Source organism: Dromiciops gliroides, chromosome 3, assembly GCF_019393635.1.
Source record: "Dromiciops gliroides isolate mDroGli1 chromosome 3, mDroGli1.pri, whole genome shotgun sequence".
Lineage (NCBI taxonomy): Eukaryota > Metazoa > Chordata > Mammalia > Microbiotheria > Microbiotheriidae > Dromiciops > Dromiciops gliroides.
The window spans coordinates 158307340-158325046 of NC_057863.1; the positions used below are offsets into that span (position 1 = coordinate 158307340).

The 17707-nt window shown below is 41.0% G+C and overlaps 1 protein-coding gene across 1 annotated transcript in view; it reads left to right on the forward strand.

Moving 5' to 3' along the window:
* The window catches only part of UBAC2 (UBA domain containing 2), a 271053-nt gene that overhangs the window by 248210 nt on the left and 5136 nt on the right, over window positions 1-17707 (forward strand). The window lies entirely within an intron of this gene.

Genomic DNA, 17707 nt, shown 5'->3' on the forward strand with positions numbered 1-17707 from the left:
AACCAGCTTAGGAGATCAGGAAGGGCCTGCTTAGGGAGCTGAGTCCTGAAGTGAACTGGAATTCTGAAAGGCAGAGAGGGAGTTGGGGAAAGAGGGGGAGGGCAGTCCTGGCATGGCAGGCAACCTGTCCAAAGGTAGGAGGCAAGGTGCTGTGCACAGTTTGGCTGGAACATTGTATGCAGAATGTGAAAACAATCTGCAAATATTAGTTAGATATTTTGCTTGACTTTTGATTTTCTTCTTCCTGTTGTTTTTCCCTCCAGTGGGAGGTAGGAGGTGGGAGGGGGCAGGAATAAAAAAGTAATAAGATGGTAGCCCTTGCCTTTTATGTTAAGCAAAGGCATTAGGCAATATAGGGAAATAATAGGGAACCAGTGTAACTTCTTGAGGGAGGGGAGTGACATGGTCTGACCCGTGCTTTAAGATGATCATTTTGGCAGCTGTGAGTATAAGACAAAGAGAAGAGACTGGAGGTAGGGACACCAGTTAGGAGGCTGTTGCAGTTGTCCAAACAAAAGGTGATGAGGGTCTGGACCAGGATGTTTGTTACATGAGTAGAGAGAAGGAGACAAATGTGAGAAATACTAAGAAACTGGAATCAAGAGGACCAGGGAGAGTTAAGAGTCACCGGTGACTCCTAGGTTGTAAAACTCGGTGACTGGGAGGATGGTTGTGCTCTCAACAAGACATAAGAAAGTTAAGAGGAAGGGTGGGTACAAGGGGAAAGATAATTAGGGCACCCAGGTGGAAACAACCAAGAATCTATTGGTGAGACAGCACTGGGTCAGGAGAGAGATGAGGACCATGTATGTAGATTTGGGACTCATCTGCTTAGAGGTGATGTTTGAACCCATGGGAGGTGATGAGATCACCAAGAGTGAGTATAGGGCAGCTAGGTGGCGCAGTGGATGGAGCACCAGCCCTGGAGTCAGGAGTACCTGAGTTCAAATCCGGTCTCAGACACTTAACACTTACTAGCTGTGTGACCCTGGGCAAGTCACTTAACCCCAATTGCCTCACTAAAAAAAAAAAAAAAAAGAGTGAGTATAGAGGAAAAAGAGAAGCAGGGCCAACTTGAAGACCTAAACTATACCCATGCCTAAAGGTGGGACCTTCTTGATGATTCATCAAAGGAGATTTAAGAAGAAGTCAGACAGATGAGTGGAGGATGAGGAAAAAGTAGTCACCAAAGCCCGGAAAAGGAGAGTGTACAGGAGGGGATGATCATCAATTTGAAATTTCTTAGAGAAGTCTAGAAGAATGAGGACTGAGAAGAGACCTTTGGGGCTTAGCAGTTAAAAGATTGCCAAAGCCTCAGGAGAGTGGTTTTTGTCAAATGGTAGGTAGAATAGGAAAAGAGGCAGCCAGGTGGCTCGGTGGATAGAGTGCTATGCCTAGAGTCAGGAAGACCTGAATTCAAATATGGCCTCAAATGTGACACTGTAAGGGGCTAAAATTCTAGCTAGTCTGTCTAAAATATCTAATGAGTGGTCACCAATAAATTATAAGCTTTAGCAAGAGTTAGACTTTTAAGCATTTATTAAGGAGAATAAGAATTTGGTGAAGAGAAAGAGAAAGGGGCCTAGATTCAGCTGTCTATCTAAGGGAGCTACAGTTCTCCTGCTCCACTCTCCATGAGAATCCTGGCAAAAAAAAGAGCAAGAGAGCCAGCCTCGCCCCCTCTTCCTCCCACAAGCAAATGTCACTTCCTGACGCCAAAGAAAAGCTGCATGGCTTGCCCTCAGACGCCTTCTCATGGTGGCGCTTTCCTACAGTAGCTCTCCAGCAGGTGGCATCATTCCAATCGTTACAACACTTATTAGCTGTGTGACCCTCAGCAAGTCACTTGACTTCTGTTTGCCTTAATCCACAGGAGCCAGAAATGGCAAACCACTCCAGTATCCTTGCCAAGGAAACTCCATGGACAGTGTTGATGTGCTATTATGGTCCATGGAGTCACAAAGAGTCAGATGCAAGTAAACGGCAACAGCAGAATTGGAGAATCACAAGGGGTTGAAAAGTGAATGGAAAGTGAGAAAGTAGAGACACAGAATGTGGAACCAGTCTTTTCTAGGTGTGGGCCATGAGGAGGAGTTGTAAGATGGTAACTTGAAAGGATGGTAGAGTCAAAGGAAGTTTGGGGTTTTGTTTTTGTTTTTAAGGATGAGCATGTTTTTAAGTTGTAGGAAAGGAGCCAGTGGAGAAGAGTTAGGATAATGAAGATAAGGAAAGGAGAAAGGGGCTGCTTGAGGGTACAGAGGAGTGGGTCGCAGGGGGAGGGGCTGAATATGTCTACTCTGCCTTTTGTCCCAGTGTGTTTTGCCAGGGGAGAATCATGAGAGAAGGCGGACCAAGTACTAGAGAGTGCCACCAGGGAAGCAGTCTCTCATCTCCATGTTTGCAAAAAGACGGAAGGAATGTGACAGGAAAAAAGTCTAATACGAAGTAAAGTTTATTACTATTGGAAGGAAGGTTAGGAATGAAGTGAATGGGAGTGGGAGAAGGGAGAGTGGTTGCTAGGGAAAGCAACTTTTGACTCTGAAACAGTAAAAGAATTTTAGCTGATATGATTTCCTTACCCTTTCTAACCTCCTTGCCTCCCACCCCCACCCTGAATTGAGCTTTGGTCTTGGGTTGGTCCAGGGATCTTGGTTGTATAGGGCTGAGCTGGTATGGCTTGTCATAGCTTCATTTGCTTTAGTGTATAACCCTTTATTCCCTATAACCACATCCAGGACTAAAATGTTAGGGTCTTGGTGTGCAGGTTATGGAGAGCTGAAGGCAATTGACTTACTTGTGCTCTCTTCTTTTCCTATTACAGTGTATTTATTTTCTTTATTTCTGTATTTGTTTATTTCTGAAAGTGGTATATGCCACCCTTACCCATTTCCCCCATATAAGTACCTTGAAGGTGAGGTCTGAGAGGGAAAACCTTATTTTAAATTTTCTTGATTGATAGATCGATAGATTGATTGTTTACTCACCCTCTGCAAGAACAATCTTGCCCAAGACTTTATCTGTTGATTTGATGGGGAGAGGGTAGTCTACTAATGTTAACCAGTAAATCCTCCCCATCCCCATGCTTTATTACTATGCACCTCAGACAATCATTTCAATCACTCAGAAACATTAGTAAAAACAAGATTATGGAGCCTTGGGCAGATTTTTGCTCTGTATGAAGAGTCTCTTAGACCCAGGAAATGTATCATATAAGTCATAGTAACAGATTACTTGGTTTGGGGGTAAGTTTCCTAATGGAAATTCTCTACTGTCACAAAACTTTTAGTGGTAGCAAGAAAGGTGCCCTTTAGGGGGGAAAAAGTGGCACATTATTCAGCCACAAGGCAAGAAGAAAAGGAGGTCCGTTATCTCACTGCTTGTTTGATATATAAACTATGAGTCATAGTCTTGATAGGAGCCGTTGCAAAGATAATACACTTTATAGAGGCGAAAGATTTTTGGTTTTGTCACTTTTCCTAATGTGTCCAAAAATGACATCATTACCTATGCGTAGTATATACAGACATGTATATGCATGGGCCTATTGAGGATTACCTGGTTGTTTTTTGACACTTTTCTTCATCCTGTCAGAATAACAGGATGAGCTCATCGTTGTCAGTTTGCATTGACATTGATTCTGAGACCTGTTGTGAAAAAAGAAGAAAATAAGTGAGAAAAAGCTGTTTTATTCAAAACTTTCTTCTTAAAAGACTTGTTTGTTTTTAAAGGTAAGAGTTAAAATATGATCGCGCTAACAAGCCATAAATCCATAGAATCCCAGAGCTTAAAGGAGCCTCAAAAATCACCGGGACCAGATCCTGTAAAGTGTCTATTCATCTGGCTTTGAAAGCAGCCCATTCCATTTTTAGGCAATTCTTATTATTATAAAGTCCTTCCTTTTATTGATCTAAAGTCTCTCTCCCTGTTCTGCATTCTAGAGTCACACAGAATAAGTATACTCCTTCCACACATGGTACCTTTTCAAATACTGGAAGATAGTAATTGTACTCCCCTCTGTGTAATTTCAAATGCCTTCAGCAACTTGATCCTCCTCTTCTACATGTGTTTCAGTTTATCAATACTCAATCACAGAAATGGAAGTTCTCTCCAGTGATACAAATTGCAGCTTATCTGTACTGTCTCCCAACATTGTGAGGATACCAGTGGAAGGCTCTTGCTTTCAGTCCATCATTCCTTGTCTTTACCACATTGCCAGGCCATTTTGTCTTCCTATTATACATCTCTCAATGACATCTTTTATGGTTGCTTATCTTTGAAGTTCATCACTTTGAAATTACATATTGCAGCCTGCTGTCACCCAACATGAGCCTTTCTGTTGCCTTCTGTGTCATATTCATTTTCAAATCTTCAAGACTTATACGTCACAGCTTGTTATGATAAAGCAACAGCAGCAAAATGTTGCTCTTTAAAAGATGGGCCTCTGTTTCCATTGGAAAATTGGAATCATTAGAGCAGCTTTATTATTCTAGAAGGCAGTCCAATTCACTGTCCTCTTGTTTATCTTTGGGCCCAACTCTTTGGCCATCTGTACCGAATATCTGTCTCAGATGTGCATATTAATGGATAAGCTCTGTAACTTGTCCACAAAAGTGTCATAACTTGGGCAATAGACAGCCTTCATCCACTTGATCTTTCCTGTGTGGATGGTCAGGCCAAACTCTTTGGGGGGTTTATGGATTTCTTCTGGGATAGATCTGTGGTGTTTCAGAGTTTGATGCAATCAGCACAATGTCATCCATAAACACAAACATCTGGAGCATTTTGCTATCTATAAAGAATCCTTCTTCAACTTGGACTCTGTGCTGGGTCTCCTCCTTCACACTGACAGACACCTTTGTCAGGTATATATATCTGCTTAATTTGTGCCTTGTCTGGTATTTCTGCTCATTGATTTGGTCAGTGAACAGGGTTATTTTCACATCCTCTCTCATACACCCTCTACTCTCCTCTGACATTGCCACCACGCTGCTGCAAACCCTCATCACTTCACACCTAGACTTCTGTAGTTGCCTTCTGGTTGGTCTCCCTGCCTCAAATCTGACCCCATTCCTGTCTGTCCTTCACTCATACATCAAAGTGATCTTCCTGAAGCACAAATCAAACCATGCCACTGCCCTATTCAGTAAACTCTATGGGCTCCCTATCATCAGAAGAGCCAAAGATCAAATGTAAAACCCTCTGTTTGACTTTTAAAGTCTACCTACCTATCAAATCTTCTCACACCTTACTCCCCTCCACATCATGCAAGATACTTCATCTTCCATCCTGGGCCTTTTTACTGACTGTCTCCTGAGCTTGCAGTTCTCCCTCTCTCATTTCTGCCTCTTGGCTTCCTTTGCTTCTTTCAAATCTCAACTAAAATCCCTTCCTTCAGCTTAAATCTTCTGCAAGTAACCTTGCCCAGTCCTCCTAAATGCTCATGCCTTCCCTCTGAGATTATCTCCAGTTTGGCTTATATATAATCTTGTTTGTACATAGCTACTTGCTTGTTGTCCCCTCCATTAGATGGTTGACTCCTTGGGGGCAGGAATTGTTTTTGTCTTTTTTGTATCCTTACTGATTAGAACAGTGCCTTGTCCATAATAGGCATTTAATAAATGCTTGTTGACTTGACTTATTTCTGTTGTCATTCCTTTCTTTTTCTTTCTTTTTCTTTTTTCTTTTTGTGTGTGTGTGTGTGTGTGTGTGTGAGGCAGTTGGGGTTAAGTGACTTGCCTAGGGTCACACAGCTAGTAATTGTTAAGTGTCTGAGGCCGGATTTGAACTCAGGTCCTCCTGAATCCAGGGCCGGTGCTCTATCCACTGCACCATCTAGCTGCCCCTGTTGTCATTCCTTTCAAAGAATCTTGAATGATTTTGAAATATGAATGAAAGTGTGTAGGAAAATCGTTTAAGGAAGCATTTTGCTCTACCAAATCAAATACCTTTTCATAATCAACAACAAGCACAATAGGAATTTGTATTCTCTACATCCTTCAGTCATTTAAGAAATGGCAAAGATATGATCCATGGCTGATGATCGCTTGTGAAGGCTTGCTCATTACCTTAATTCATTAACAGATTAAGGAACCCTTAATATGTGACAGTCATTGTTAATATTTTCTCTTTTTTTTGTATTAAGAAATCCCTAGATTTTTTTTGTCTTTTGCATCTTCCCCTCCAGATATTTTCATGTCAGCCTACTCATGTTTCTGACTCCTCCTGTATTCCTTTTCTTTAGTACCACATCTCCCTCCCTGTAAGCATATCCATCACTGTGATGTTAGGGCCCACGTATAGTAATAGTTTCATGTCCTTGATGGTAAAACGTTTGTTATACTGACCTGTACAGATCTTTTCAATTTTTCTTCTGTTCGTTGTCCTCTTTCAATTCCTCTCCTTAAAGACCCTTTGCTTAGGTTGATTTTGCTTAAATGGATGTCTTGTCAAACTACTTAAACTGTTTTTAATCCTCCACTGCTTCTCTCTCCTTTTTGAAATGATACCTTACATAATTGTCCATTATCCTTCTTCATAAGGTTTTATCAATAAGTTTAGGGGGCAGGTAGGTGACGCAGTGGATAAAGCACTGGCTCTGGATTCAGGAGGACTTGAGTTCAAATCCAGCCTCAGACACTTGACACTTACTAGCTGTGTGACCCTGGGCAAGTCACTTAACTTTCATTGCCCCACAAAAAAAAAAAAAGAAAAGAAAAGAAATCAATAAGTTTATATTAGAAACTGGTATTGCCCTTGGAACTTTTTTCCATTTGGCCACAAAATTAGTTATTTGCTGTTTAAGGCACTTTCTGGGTTCTTCTAATCATCTTCTTGTGGCAATAGATTTCTATCTAGACTGTATAATATTATTATAACTGGTGCCAAAGTAATTTCTGATGTCCATTCCCCATTTTTTTAAACTGGCAGTTACTTTAAATAGTTCAGAATTAAGTTGTTTCAATTATTACATGGTATCTTTTTTCTCGTTATTATTCTTTTGCTGTCTTTTTGCTCATTTTGATCTTTGCCCTGACAAGTGAGTATTCTGACCATACATAGATAGCTAAACAGTCTCTGATCCAGAGATAACTCCCACATCAATAAGGTCTTTTCCTGTCTGTTAAAATAGAATCTGTTTCATTTTTTGTAATGGTGCTTGCCATATCCAGTGCTTACCAGATCTTTTTTTTTTTTTTAAGAAAGTATCTGTAGGGGCAGCTAGATGGCGCAGTGGTTGAAGCATTGGCCCTGGATTCAGGAGTACCTGAGTTCAAATCTGGCCTCAGACACAACACTTACTAGCTGTGTGACCCTGGGCAAGTCACTTAACCCCCATTGCCTCACTTAAAAAAAAAAGTATCTGTGACATAAAGACGTGAGGCTTCTACATAAGCTACAAGTCTTTGGCCTCTCTCGTTCCTTTTTCCTGAAGCATACTTTCCTGTAGATCTCACTGCCTCTTCCCACTTTTCCATTGAAGTCACCAAGTATCAGAGGATGTGTTGATTTCATTTTGAGGGTAGAATTTCTCTGCTTCTCGATCCTCAGCAACTGATGCTGATGCATAGGTAGCGGTTTTTGGTTTTTTTCCTGGTGGTCTTTTCGCAAATGCTCATCCTCATCACTTCAATACAAAATTTTCAAATATACCGTAATACAATGTTGTCTTTGGATGTATCCTAAAACCTATTCTGCCCAAACCTTTCTTCACCTCTCCAAAGAATACTTGTGATCCATCCTTTCATTTAGCTTCAGCTTCCTTCACAAGAATATTAAAACTTTATATTATTCAGCTCCTTTAATAGCATATCCACTCTTTGGTCACTTGACAAGGATCTCATATTTAGAGCACCAGCTGTTAAATTAAAGTTTATAAATGGTTGAAAAACTGTGTGATTATTAGCATACGTTGCAGCTGTCACTGCAGATAGGACGAGGTTAATAGGATTGAGGTCCATTTTGTATTTTCTTTTTTCATGAGTTGCAATGACCAAAAAATTCATCACTGCATGGCCAGTGTATTGGTGATATGACTCTCCATTCTCAGCTAGACTGTTCCTTGAAAAACACACTGTCTGTTATAGGAAGGAAGCCCTGACAGGTTCTACCCAGCAAGCCTCCAGTATCATTTTCTCAATGTTTACCTTTAGGTAGAACCTCAGTAGTAAGGTTTTATAAGTGGCCTTTGTTCCCTTGGAACCATCAGAGAGACCTGCCTCACTGTATGAAGCAAGAAAGGGAAAGCCTCTAGATTTAACTAGCTTTCACACTAGTCTGGGCACAGGTCTCTCCCTCAAGCTAAGGCAGTCTTGGGAAACTACCCCATTACCCAAGAGATACCAGTGTGCAGATTCTTCTTTGTCTGGAACCTCATCTGGATCCTCCTCATTTGGGCCTGTCATCAGATGTTTACTATCCAAGCTTGATGCCTCAACTTTTTCTTGCTCCTCGTTTCCTGTTCATTGGAGAACCCACTTAATCCCTCTCTTGACAGCAATTGTTATCTTTGCAGAGTGCTGAGCCTTCTCCAAGGTTAGTAGAGTACCTAGTGGTACCAGCTACTGTAGACTAGCATAATACCTGGTCTTCCAACTACTAGTAAATCTCTTGGGGATTCTTCACTGGTCTGCTGCTACCTTGAGTGTTTCACTGGGCACCCAGATTTTGTAGCAGGTCTCTAGACCCTGGCAGCCATTCATAGCACTGAACTTGAGTAAGATACCATTATTTTTACCTCCCTGAACTCTTCGGAGATGAAGCTCCAGCTGGGCTGTCAGTTCCCTCACCTTGGGCAGCCATCAGTCCTCACCCAAACATTAACAGGAGTAGAGTAGAATGGATGGTGTCATTCCTAAAGGCCACGCACTGGTTATTCTCAGGCCTCAGTGTCTTTAACACTTGCAGTATTATGTAATTAAAAAATCTCCTTGAGGATGGTTTGGTATATTTCTAAGCATTTTTATTCCTTTCAAGTTACAAACCTTCTTGAGTAGTTTACTCTCAAGATCTCAATTCAGTCAAAATGGATCCTGGCAGGAAAGCCATGTACTGAAAATTACTTCTCACATTCTGTCTTTGCTACTGTGAAATCTTTTGATTCTATGCATACGAGGACCAAATGAAGGTAACGTGTAAATGATACAGTTAGCTCGCACTCTCTATTGAAGGCACCAAGCACCTTTCTCACATTTCCTATGTTAATGTCATTCTGGGCCACTAGCATTTACTCTGCAACAGATCCAGAATTTTCTCTTGTGCAAAGTGTGCAAAATTATCACAGAATTTTCATAGCCATAGATTGAAAGGTCTTAAAAAGCACTAACTGACCCAACACAATCTATGAAAAGAGTGAGTTATCCCTGCTAGTTTTAGTAGGTAACAAAGGATTGTCTCCAGTGAGTGAGCTAAAGCCATCTCTGGTGCATACGTGAAATACACTAACCACATCTTTAAAGGCTTTGTCCCATTGGTCTCTAAATTGTACCAGAAGGTGTAGGCCAGAGGTGCCAAACTCAGGGTCATGCCCTGACAAAACTTCCAAGAGCCACCTAAAACAGATTAAAATGTAATTAGGAAATGTTTAACAACAACAATAACAAATACGACACAACATTCTAAGTCGGTTTGAGACCACTGAGTTTGACACTACTAGTCTAGGCCATTTTATCCCTTTTTCTTCTGCTGCTTATAGTTCTCAAATTACATCCATGGCTGAAATCATTGAGAATCTTTGCTATGGTGGAAAAGTTCTTTACCAGTCTTCACTAGTTGATACCAGACTCACCCAGAATGCTCTTCATCTCAGAGCGAACAGCTTTCTGTGCCCAGCCTCAAAAATATTGGGAGTCATTGTGGGGTGGATTTTTTGTTTTTTGGGCATATCCTAAATCTCACACAATGGCCCTCATACTAAATTTGAATATATATATAATTATTTACACAGTCCCCTACCCACCCTCTCACCACCATTAAAATATAAAGTCCTTGAGGGGAGAAATTGTTTTTATTTCTCTTTGTATACATAGCACTTAGTAAGTTGCCTAGCATATATTAATAAATGCTTGTTGACCGGCTGACAAACAGTCCTTCCATTCTTTGGCTATTAGAAAGTCAATCAAAGCTATCTTTGTTCAAAAATTCCTGGGCCTTCTTCAATTGGAGTTCATATCATGGGGGATTCTCAGCAGGAAATAACTTTCCTAGTTCATTTTTTGCCTCTACCCAGCTAACAGCGGGGCAGCTAGGTAGCACAGTGGATAGAGTACCAAGCCTGAAGTCAGGAAGACCTGAGTTCAAATCTGGTCTTAGGGGACAGCTAGGTGGCACAGTGGATAGAGCACCGGCCCTGGAGTCAGGAGTACCTGAGTTCAAATCCGGCCTCAGACACATAACACTTACTAGCTGTGTGACCCTGGGCAAGTCACTTAACCCCAATTGCCTCACTAAAAAACAAAAAACAAATCCGGTCTTAGACACTTATTAGCTGTGACCCTACAGAAGTCACTTAACTGCTGTTTGTCTCAGTTTCCTCAACTGCAAAATAGAGATGATAATAGCACCTACCTCCCCTGTTGTTGTGAGGATCAAATGGGATAATAATTAAAAAGCACTTAGCATAGGGGGCAGCTAGATGGCGCAGTGGATAGAGCACTGGCCCTGGAGTCAGGAGTACCTGAGTTCAAATCCAGCCTCAGACACTTAACACTTACTAGCTGTGTGACCCTGGGAAAGTCACTTAACCCCAATTGCCTCACTAAAAAAAAAAAAAGAAAAAAAAACCCACCAAAAAAAAAAAGCACTTAGCATAGTTCCTGGCACATATAAAGGTATTATTATTATTAACAAAGGTTTAGAAATTCAGTTGCCCATTATATTAACCAAACCCAGGCAAGGAACAACACTGAAACAGAAAAAAATATTTATTCACAAAAGAAGTAATAGTAATACAACAGCAAACAATCTTAGCCTTCTTTCCTAGGGATTATTAGTGTCACTCCCCATTTCCCAAAAAGAGTTTGAGTCTCAAACCATTCCAAATTCATGACTCTTAATAGGAAAGGTATGGACCCCTCCATAAGCAGAGGGTAGGATGGGGAACTGTACACTTGTGTTCTCCACTGAGATTTTTCCCCAGTCTCCACAATGTGGATGTCTTCTCTCCCTGCTCGGTGGCATGCCAATGATGTTTCAGGACTCCTGGATTCCTGGACACCATCATTACACACTCTGGGATGCCCCTTAAAACTCTTCTTTTCCAGGAATCTTTCCCTACCCAATAATAGTTGTGCTCTGGGTACATGGTCTCAAGGCAAATGTGCTTGTTCTTCTCCCCCCGTATACTTTAATTTGAGGCCCAGCTGTCCTAAGAGAAGTTGTCTTTTCTTTAATTCAGCAATGTCAGTTACATAACAAACATTTCTTACACACCTACCATAAATAAGGCACTATGTATATGAAGAACAAAATAATAAAAGTTCCCTCTCCCAAGCAGACTATAGACTAGTGGGCAAGATAAAACATAATTTTTAAACACACACACAAAAGAAGTTCTAGGGGGAAAAGTATAGTCAGGTAGGCCTGGGATCATGAATGAAAGTGGTGGAAGCATGAATGGAAAACTGGGCATAGGTGAATGTGATGGTGGTGGTAGAATCAATGAGATGGGTGGTTATAGAGGTAGAATCAATCCAAGATGGATTAGACCTTGTGGAGCTTAGAGGATAGGGGTGCTATCGACTGAATTAACCACAGCTGCAGAGGAAGGGGAGTTTTTGTGGGGAAGAGAAGTTTGTTTTTAGACATATTAAGTTTGAGGTATTCAGACATACCAAATGGAGATGTCTAGGAGGCAACTGGAAAGAGGAAAATGAAGCCTGAGGAAGAGAAGAGAGCTGGAAATACTTACCTAGAGGTAATACTTGACACCATGGAAGAAGATGAGCTCATCAAAGTATAGAGATAGCTTTGGGGGCATCCCATGCTTATAGAGTTGGAGGAGAAAAATGAACCAATGAATAAGACAGAACCAGATAGACCAAGATAATGGTGATGTGATGGAAGTCATATGGGCAGAGAAGTAGGAGAATAGTCAGGAGTATCAGATGCTGCAGAAATGTTAAAAAAGATGTCATTTGTCAAAAGGCCATTAGATTGGGAAATTTGGAGGTTATTGTGACCTTTGAGAGAACAGTTTTCACCAGCATGGTGAGAATGGAAGTCATATTGCAAGAAGTTGAGTAAGTGGTAGGGAAGTAGATACAGCAAGCATTGAAAGGTTTAGCAATCAAGGAGCAAGATAAACTGATAATTTAAGAACATACAGTATGGCAGTAGGTGTAAATAAAAGAGCCTGTAGTGACAGAGAGATTAAAAGATGAAAGAGGGAATGATTGATAGAGCCAGGGCCTACAGGAGATGGGAGGGAATGGGGAATGAGAAAGAGGCACAAGGTACCCTTGGCAAGGAGGAAGATCACCTCATCCTCTGAGAATGGACAGCAAAGAGTCTGAATAAAGCCCTATGGAGTAGTTTCAAGGTGAAGGAAGGAGGAGATGAAGGAGCACATGAGAGACGGCATCATCATTTGACTAGCATTACAATTCAGTAGCCTGGTGGCGATACTTTATGTATCACTAACGTAGTGAAAAAAGCATCTGATGTGTAATCAGACTAGGTTCAGTTTCCACTTCTGTCACAGACTGAGAGATATTGGCTAGTCTTTTAATTTCTCTGCCAAAAAGAATAATCTTTGGACTGGAAAGGACAAAAGAAAAATAGTTAATAGAGTTGAAACTCAAGATTAAAGTAGAGAGATATTTTAAAATTTCCTTTGATAAGGTGAAGTCACCAGGCCCATCCTAACATACTAAAAGAGCTGGCAGGTGTTACTGCAGAGCCACTGATAGAAATCTTTGAAAAGATTATGGAGGGGGAAGCTAGGTGGCGCAGTGGATAAAGCACCAGCCCTAGATTCAGGATGACCTAAGTTCAAATCGAGCCTCAGAAACTTGACACTTACTAGCTGTGTGACCTTGGGAAAGTCACTTAACCCTCATTGTCCTCCCCCCCAAAAAAAAAAGATTATGGAAAATAGGAGAAACTCTTCAAGATTGGAATTGGATAGATATTGTCCCAGTTTTCAAAAAAGGAATGGGAGTAGAGTCTTCAGACTGTTAGCTTGGTGAATCATAGAATGTTAGAGTTGCAAGGGACCTCCAAAGCTCTCTATTACAACTAGGAGAAGTGCTGATTTCTCAGAGATCTCTTAGTGAGAGCCAGACCTTTTGATATCCTTGGAGACAGGGTGAAAAAACAGAGCCACGATCTGTACAGTTGGATAGATTAGGAAGTGGTCAAATGACCAGACCCAAAGATTAGTGACTGATGGATTGAGATTTCTCTGGACTGAGGTTCCCCTGGAGTTGTCTTTGGAATGAGGCCATGGTCCGTCAGTAACTCGGATGGAGGCACAGTGTGCTTAAGAAATCTACCAATTCTGAGAAGTCAGGAGGGCAAATTGATATACTGGATGGCAGGTTTAAAAGGTTGAACGGTAGTTCCAAAAAAAGTCAACAGTGCACGTACAGACTTAAGAGGACATAGCTTAGCAATAGTTGCTAGAAAAGGACCTAGTGGTTCTTGAGGATTCAGAGCAGAGTAAAGGGGCAGCTAGGTGGTACAGTTGATAAAGCACCAGCCCTGGAGTCAGGAGGACCTGAGTTCAAATCCGGCCTCAGACACTTGACACTTACTAGCTGTGTGACCCTGGGCAAGTCACTTAACCCTCATTGCCCCACAAAAAAGTGGGGGGAAAAAGAAGGAAGAAGAAGACGACGACGATGACGACGCCAAAGCAGAATGAGTCAACAGTCCAGGAATATTAATATAGTCTTGGTGCACGTTAATAGGAACACAGAGCATCTAGGACAAAGCTATCGATAGTTCTACTCTACCCTGGTCCTGCAGCATCTCAAATATTATATTCATTTTGGAGCATCTCATTTTAGGAAAGGCAATGAGAAACTGGAGCACTGGGAAACAATAGTGACTAGAATGGTGAGTAGTGAAATCCCTTGATATCTGAGGGTCAGCTGAAGGAATTGGAAAGCTTTAGAATGGAGAAGAGAAGATTTAGTGGAGACAGCTAGCTTCACGCATTTCAAGAGCTCTCATGTGAAAGACTCCTAGAAGACAGAAGTAGGAGCTATGAGTAGAGGTTTCCATAAATCAGATTTAAACTCAAGATAAAGAAATATTTCTAGGAATTAACACAGTGCATAAGCAGAACGTGGGCTGCTTTGGGAAGCAATGAGTTCCACATCCCTGGAGGTCTCCAAGGAGAAACTGTGTGACTATTTGTTAACCATGTTTTGGGGGCATCGCTATTAAGGAAGGTGTAGGGTTAGAATAAATGGCTTCTGATGTCTCTTCTAATACCGAGAGTCTGTAATTCTACAGTGTTCTGTAGTTTTATACTTTCTTCTTTCTTCCCAATTCAGAAAACCCTGCCAGCATTGACAGAAAACTCAGCTAAGTTTCCATACCACCTGGAACAAGGCTATTTGGCCTTTTTTTTGGTTGGTTGATTAGGGGGGTTTTGTTTGTTTTTTTGTTATCCCAGAGACTCTTTGTCATAGATGAAGCCTATGAACCCCTTCTCAGAGTGTTTTTAAATGCATAAGGTAAAATGCATAGGTTTACAAAGGAAACCAATTATATTGAAACATAGTTATCAAAATATTCACAGACCCCAGGTTAAGAATTTCTGACCTAAAACAACATATGTACACAAACATGCATACACTCACACCTAAGAAGTAGGAGGAGAAAAGAGGCGGGTACAAAGTCATAGTCATTATGTGATCTCTTTTCTCCTGCTAATTGACTCCAGAGAGTCTAGGTGTCCATTCCATTTCATCTTCAGCTCTACCGCCCTAGAAATGGTACTACTGGGCAGCTAGGTGGCGCAGTGGATAGAGCACCGGCCCTGGAGTCAGGAGGACCTGAGTTCAAATCCAGCCTCAGACACTTAACACTTACTAGCTGTGTGACCCTGGGCAAGTCACTTAACCCCAATTGCCTCACTAAAAAAAAAAAAGAAAGAAAGAAAGAAAAAAAAGAAAGAAAAAAAAAAGAAATGGTACTACTCCTAAGAAGTATCCATTCCAGAAATGTTTCTTCAGTATTAGGCACTGGGTCAAAGGCAAAGTTAAAAAAGATAGAGCTTGGGCAGCTAGGTGTCGCAGTGGATAAAGCACTGGCCCTGGATTCAGGAGGACCTGAGTTTAAATCTGGCCTCAGACACTTGACACTTACTAGCTGTGTGACCTTGGGCAAGTCACTTAACCCTCATTGCCCCGCAAAAAAACAAAAGAGAGATAGAGCTCCTGCCCTCAAGAAGCTTATAGTATAGTAGAGGGTGCTAAGAATACAGATGAATATAATTGAAATTAGAATTTAAGTTTATTAAGAGTAGTATAAAGTTTTATGAGATCAGATGGGAAGATACACACACACATCTTTCCATCACAACAAGAGGGTTTGGTTTTCAATCCACAATCGACCAACAAACTTTTGAGGCTCTGCTATTTGTACAACACTCTGTGAGGTGTTGTCAGGGTTACAAAGAAGAAAAATAGAGTTCACACCCTTAAGGAACATGCAGTCAGGTTGGCAAAGAAAGGTGGGACAGAGGCATGAAACAAAGAGAGGGTGACCAGACCACAGAAGTGCTAAGTGCTGTGAGACCAAAACAAATGTCGTGATAGTTGTTCAGAGAAAGAATAAGATCACATGGAGCTTGGTGCACAGTATTCTTGCATCAGTAGTGACCCCAGGGTGTTTGCAAGGAGGGAAGTGCTACCAGTCTAGATGACCGTGTAGGGGTAGTAACAGAGGAAAGAGAGAACCAGAGCTTTTCAGAAGGACCAGACAATTGCCAAGGAGGTTGCCAAGAGCTGCTGCAAGTAGATGAACCTAGAAGTTTGTCTGACGTTAGTGGACCACACAAAATGGGCTGAGGTTGGAGGTAGTAGGCAGGGATAAAGACAGCAGCAGCATCTGCATGCGTTAGAAATTGGAGAAGTAAGAACCCTAAAAACACACTGGCATTTGACGCATTTAAGCTAAAGGGAAGCTAGACAAACCACAGGCTGAAATGAAAACAACATAAAAAAGACAAGGAATCTTCCCTAGGAGAAGTTATAAGCCATGATAGAACCCATGCCCTTGTGTCATTTGTACAGAAGAGCAAGGAAGGGAAAAGGGTTTAATTCATATGGGAAAAGAACAGCACAAACAGGCTCCCTTTGGTTAACAATCAAGAAAGAGTCTTGTTAAGAAACAATCAGGTGACTGTTTCTCTTCACACAAAATTGGATTAAAAACAGACAGAACCCTGGTGTGGATTTGTGTCTGTGTCTGTGTGTCTCTTGAACCCTTCCAGTAAGGTCTCTTTCTTTGCAAAGCATGTTGTGAGTAGCACCGACTTCATCTTGTTCTCTCAGAGAACCTTTTCAAATGTCACTGATGCTGCTCCTGTAACAGCACCTGTTCTGGAGATTTCACATACCTTGAGTCACTGAACCACATTGCTGATCTCTATTGGGTCCTGCAGGGGGTGCATTGAATGCCTGTGGCTGAGGTGTACTTGGTTGAAAAGCAGCTGATGTTGTCGCAGCGTGCTCCCTGTGGGGCACCCTACATACTTCTATCGCTGTGTTTTCATCTCAGTGGGTTTTTTTCTGTAAAGGTAGAATTTAGTGTTACAACAGTACCCAAGCCCTTCCCTCACATCCCTCAAGCCTGGTTTCTTATCTCTTTCTGGACTGGATTTCTGCCCTTAAAGACAGGAGTTGGAGATGTGTAAATGTTGATGGTTAGGTGTTTTTTGTTTTTTGCTTTTTTAAATGAAAGGGGGGAGGGGTGGTAAATAAACACAGTATTAACCATGGGCCCCTAGACATTTGAGAAACAATAGTAGGTTTTGCTTAAATGAGCTAAAGGAAAAATATTTCTTAAACCAAAAGCTTCTTATATTAAAAAGGAAGCTTGTGTGATAAGAATTTTTAGAGAGAAGAGTCCCCCTAGTGCACAACTGGAAGAAGTGCTCAGTGTGCTTGGAAATGAGGTGAAAAGGCTATAGTGAGTACATATGAGGTTTCTTGGGGGGAGGTTCTAGATTTTTAAGTAGGCTACAGTAAGTTTAGTCGATATGACGCTTCTTGGGAATACACGGCATTTGCCCTCCTATTTAACTATTATTAAATCCAAAAATTATATATACAATATGCAACTATTGGGAAATCCAAAATGTTATGCAAACTGTTTCATTTTATCCTTAACACATTCCTTTGACATTGATTTAAAACCGTACCCTGATATATTTCTTCCAGTGAAATAGATTTGTATTTTTTAAATTAAAAATTTCCCTTTGTTTTGAAGTTTGATCTTGTGGGGTGTGGCCTTTAGTACCAATAAATTGTTTTAATAAAATTGTTATTTTAGTCATTTATAACACATTGCAGTTTAGCTGATCAAGTAACAGATGTGTTTTCTATTGCCATGATATCAATGGCTAAAGTAAAAAGACCGGAAATAATTGTATATTTGGAAAAAAGAAATGAGTATAATCTTTAATGGATCTTCCTACAAACTTTTCTTACAACTTTTTGACTGAGACCAACTAAATATATTTACATTTTTTTCA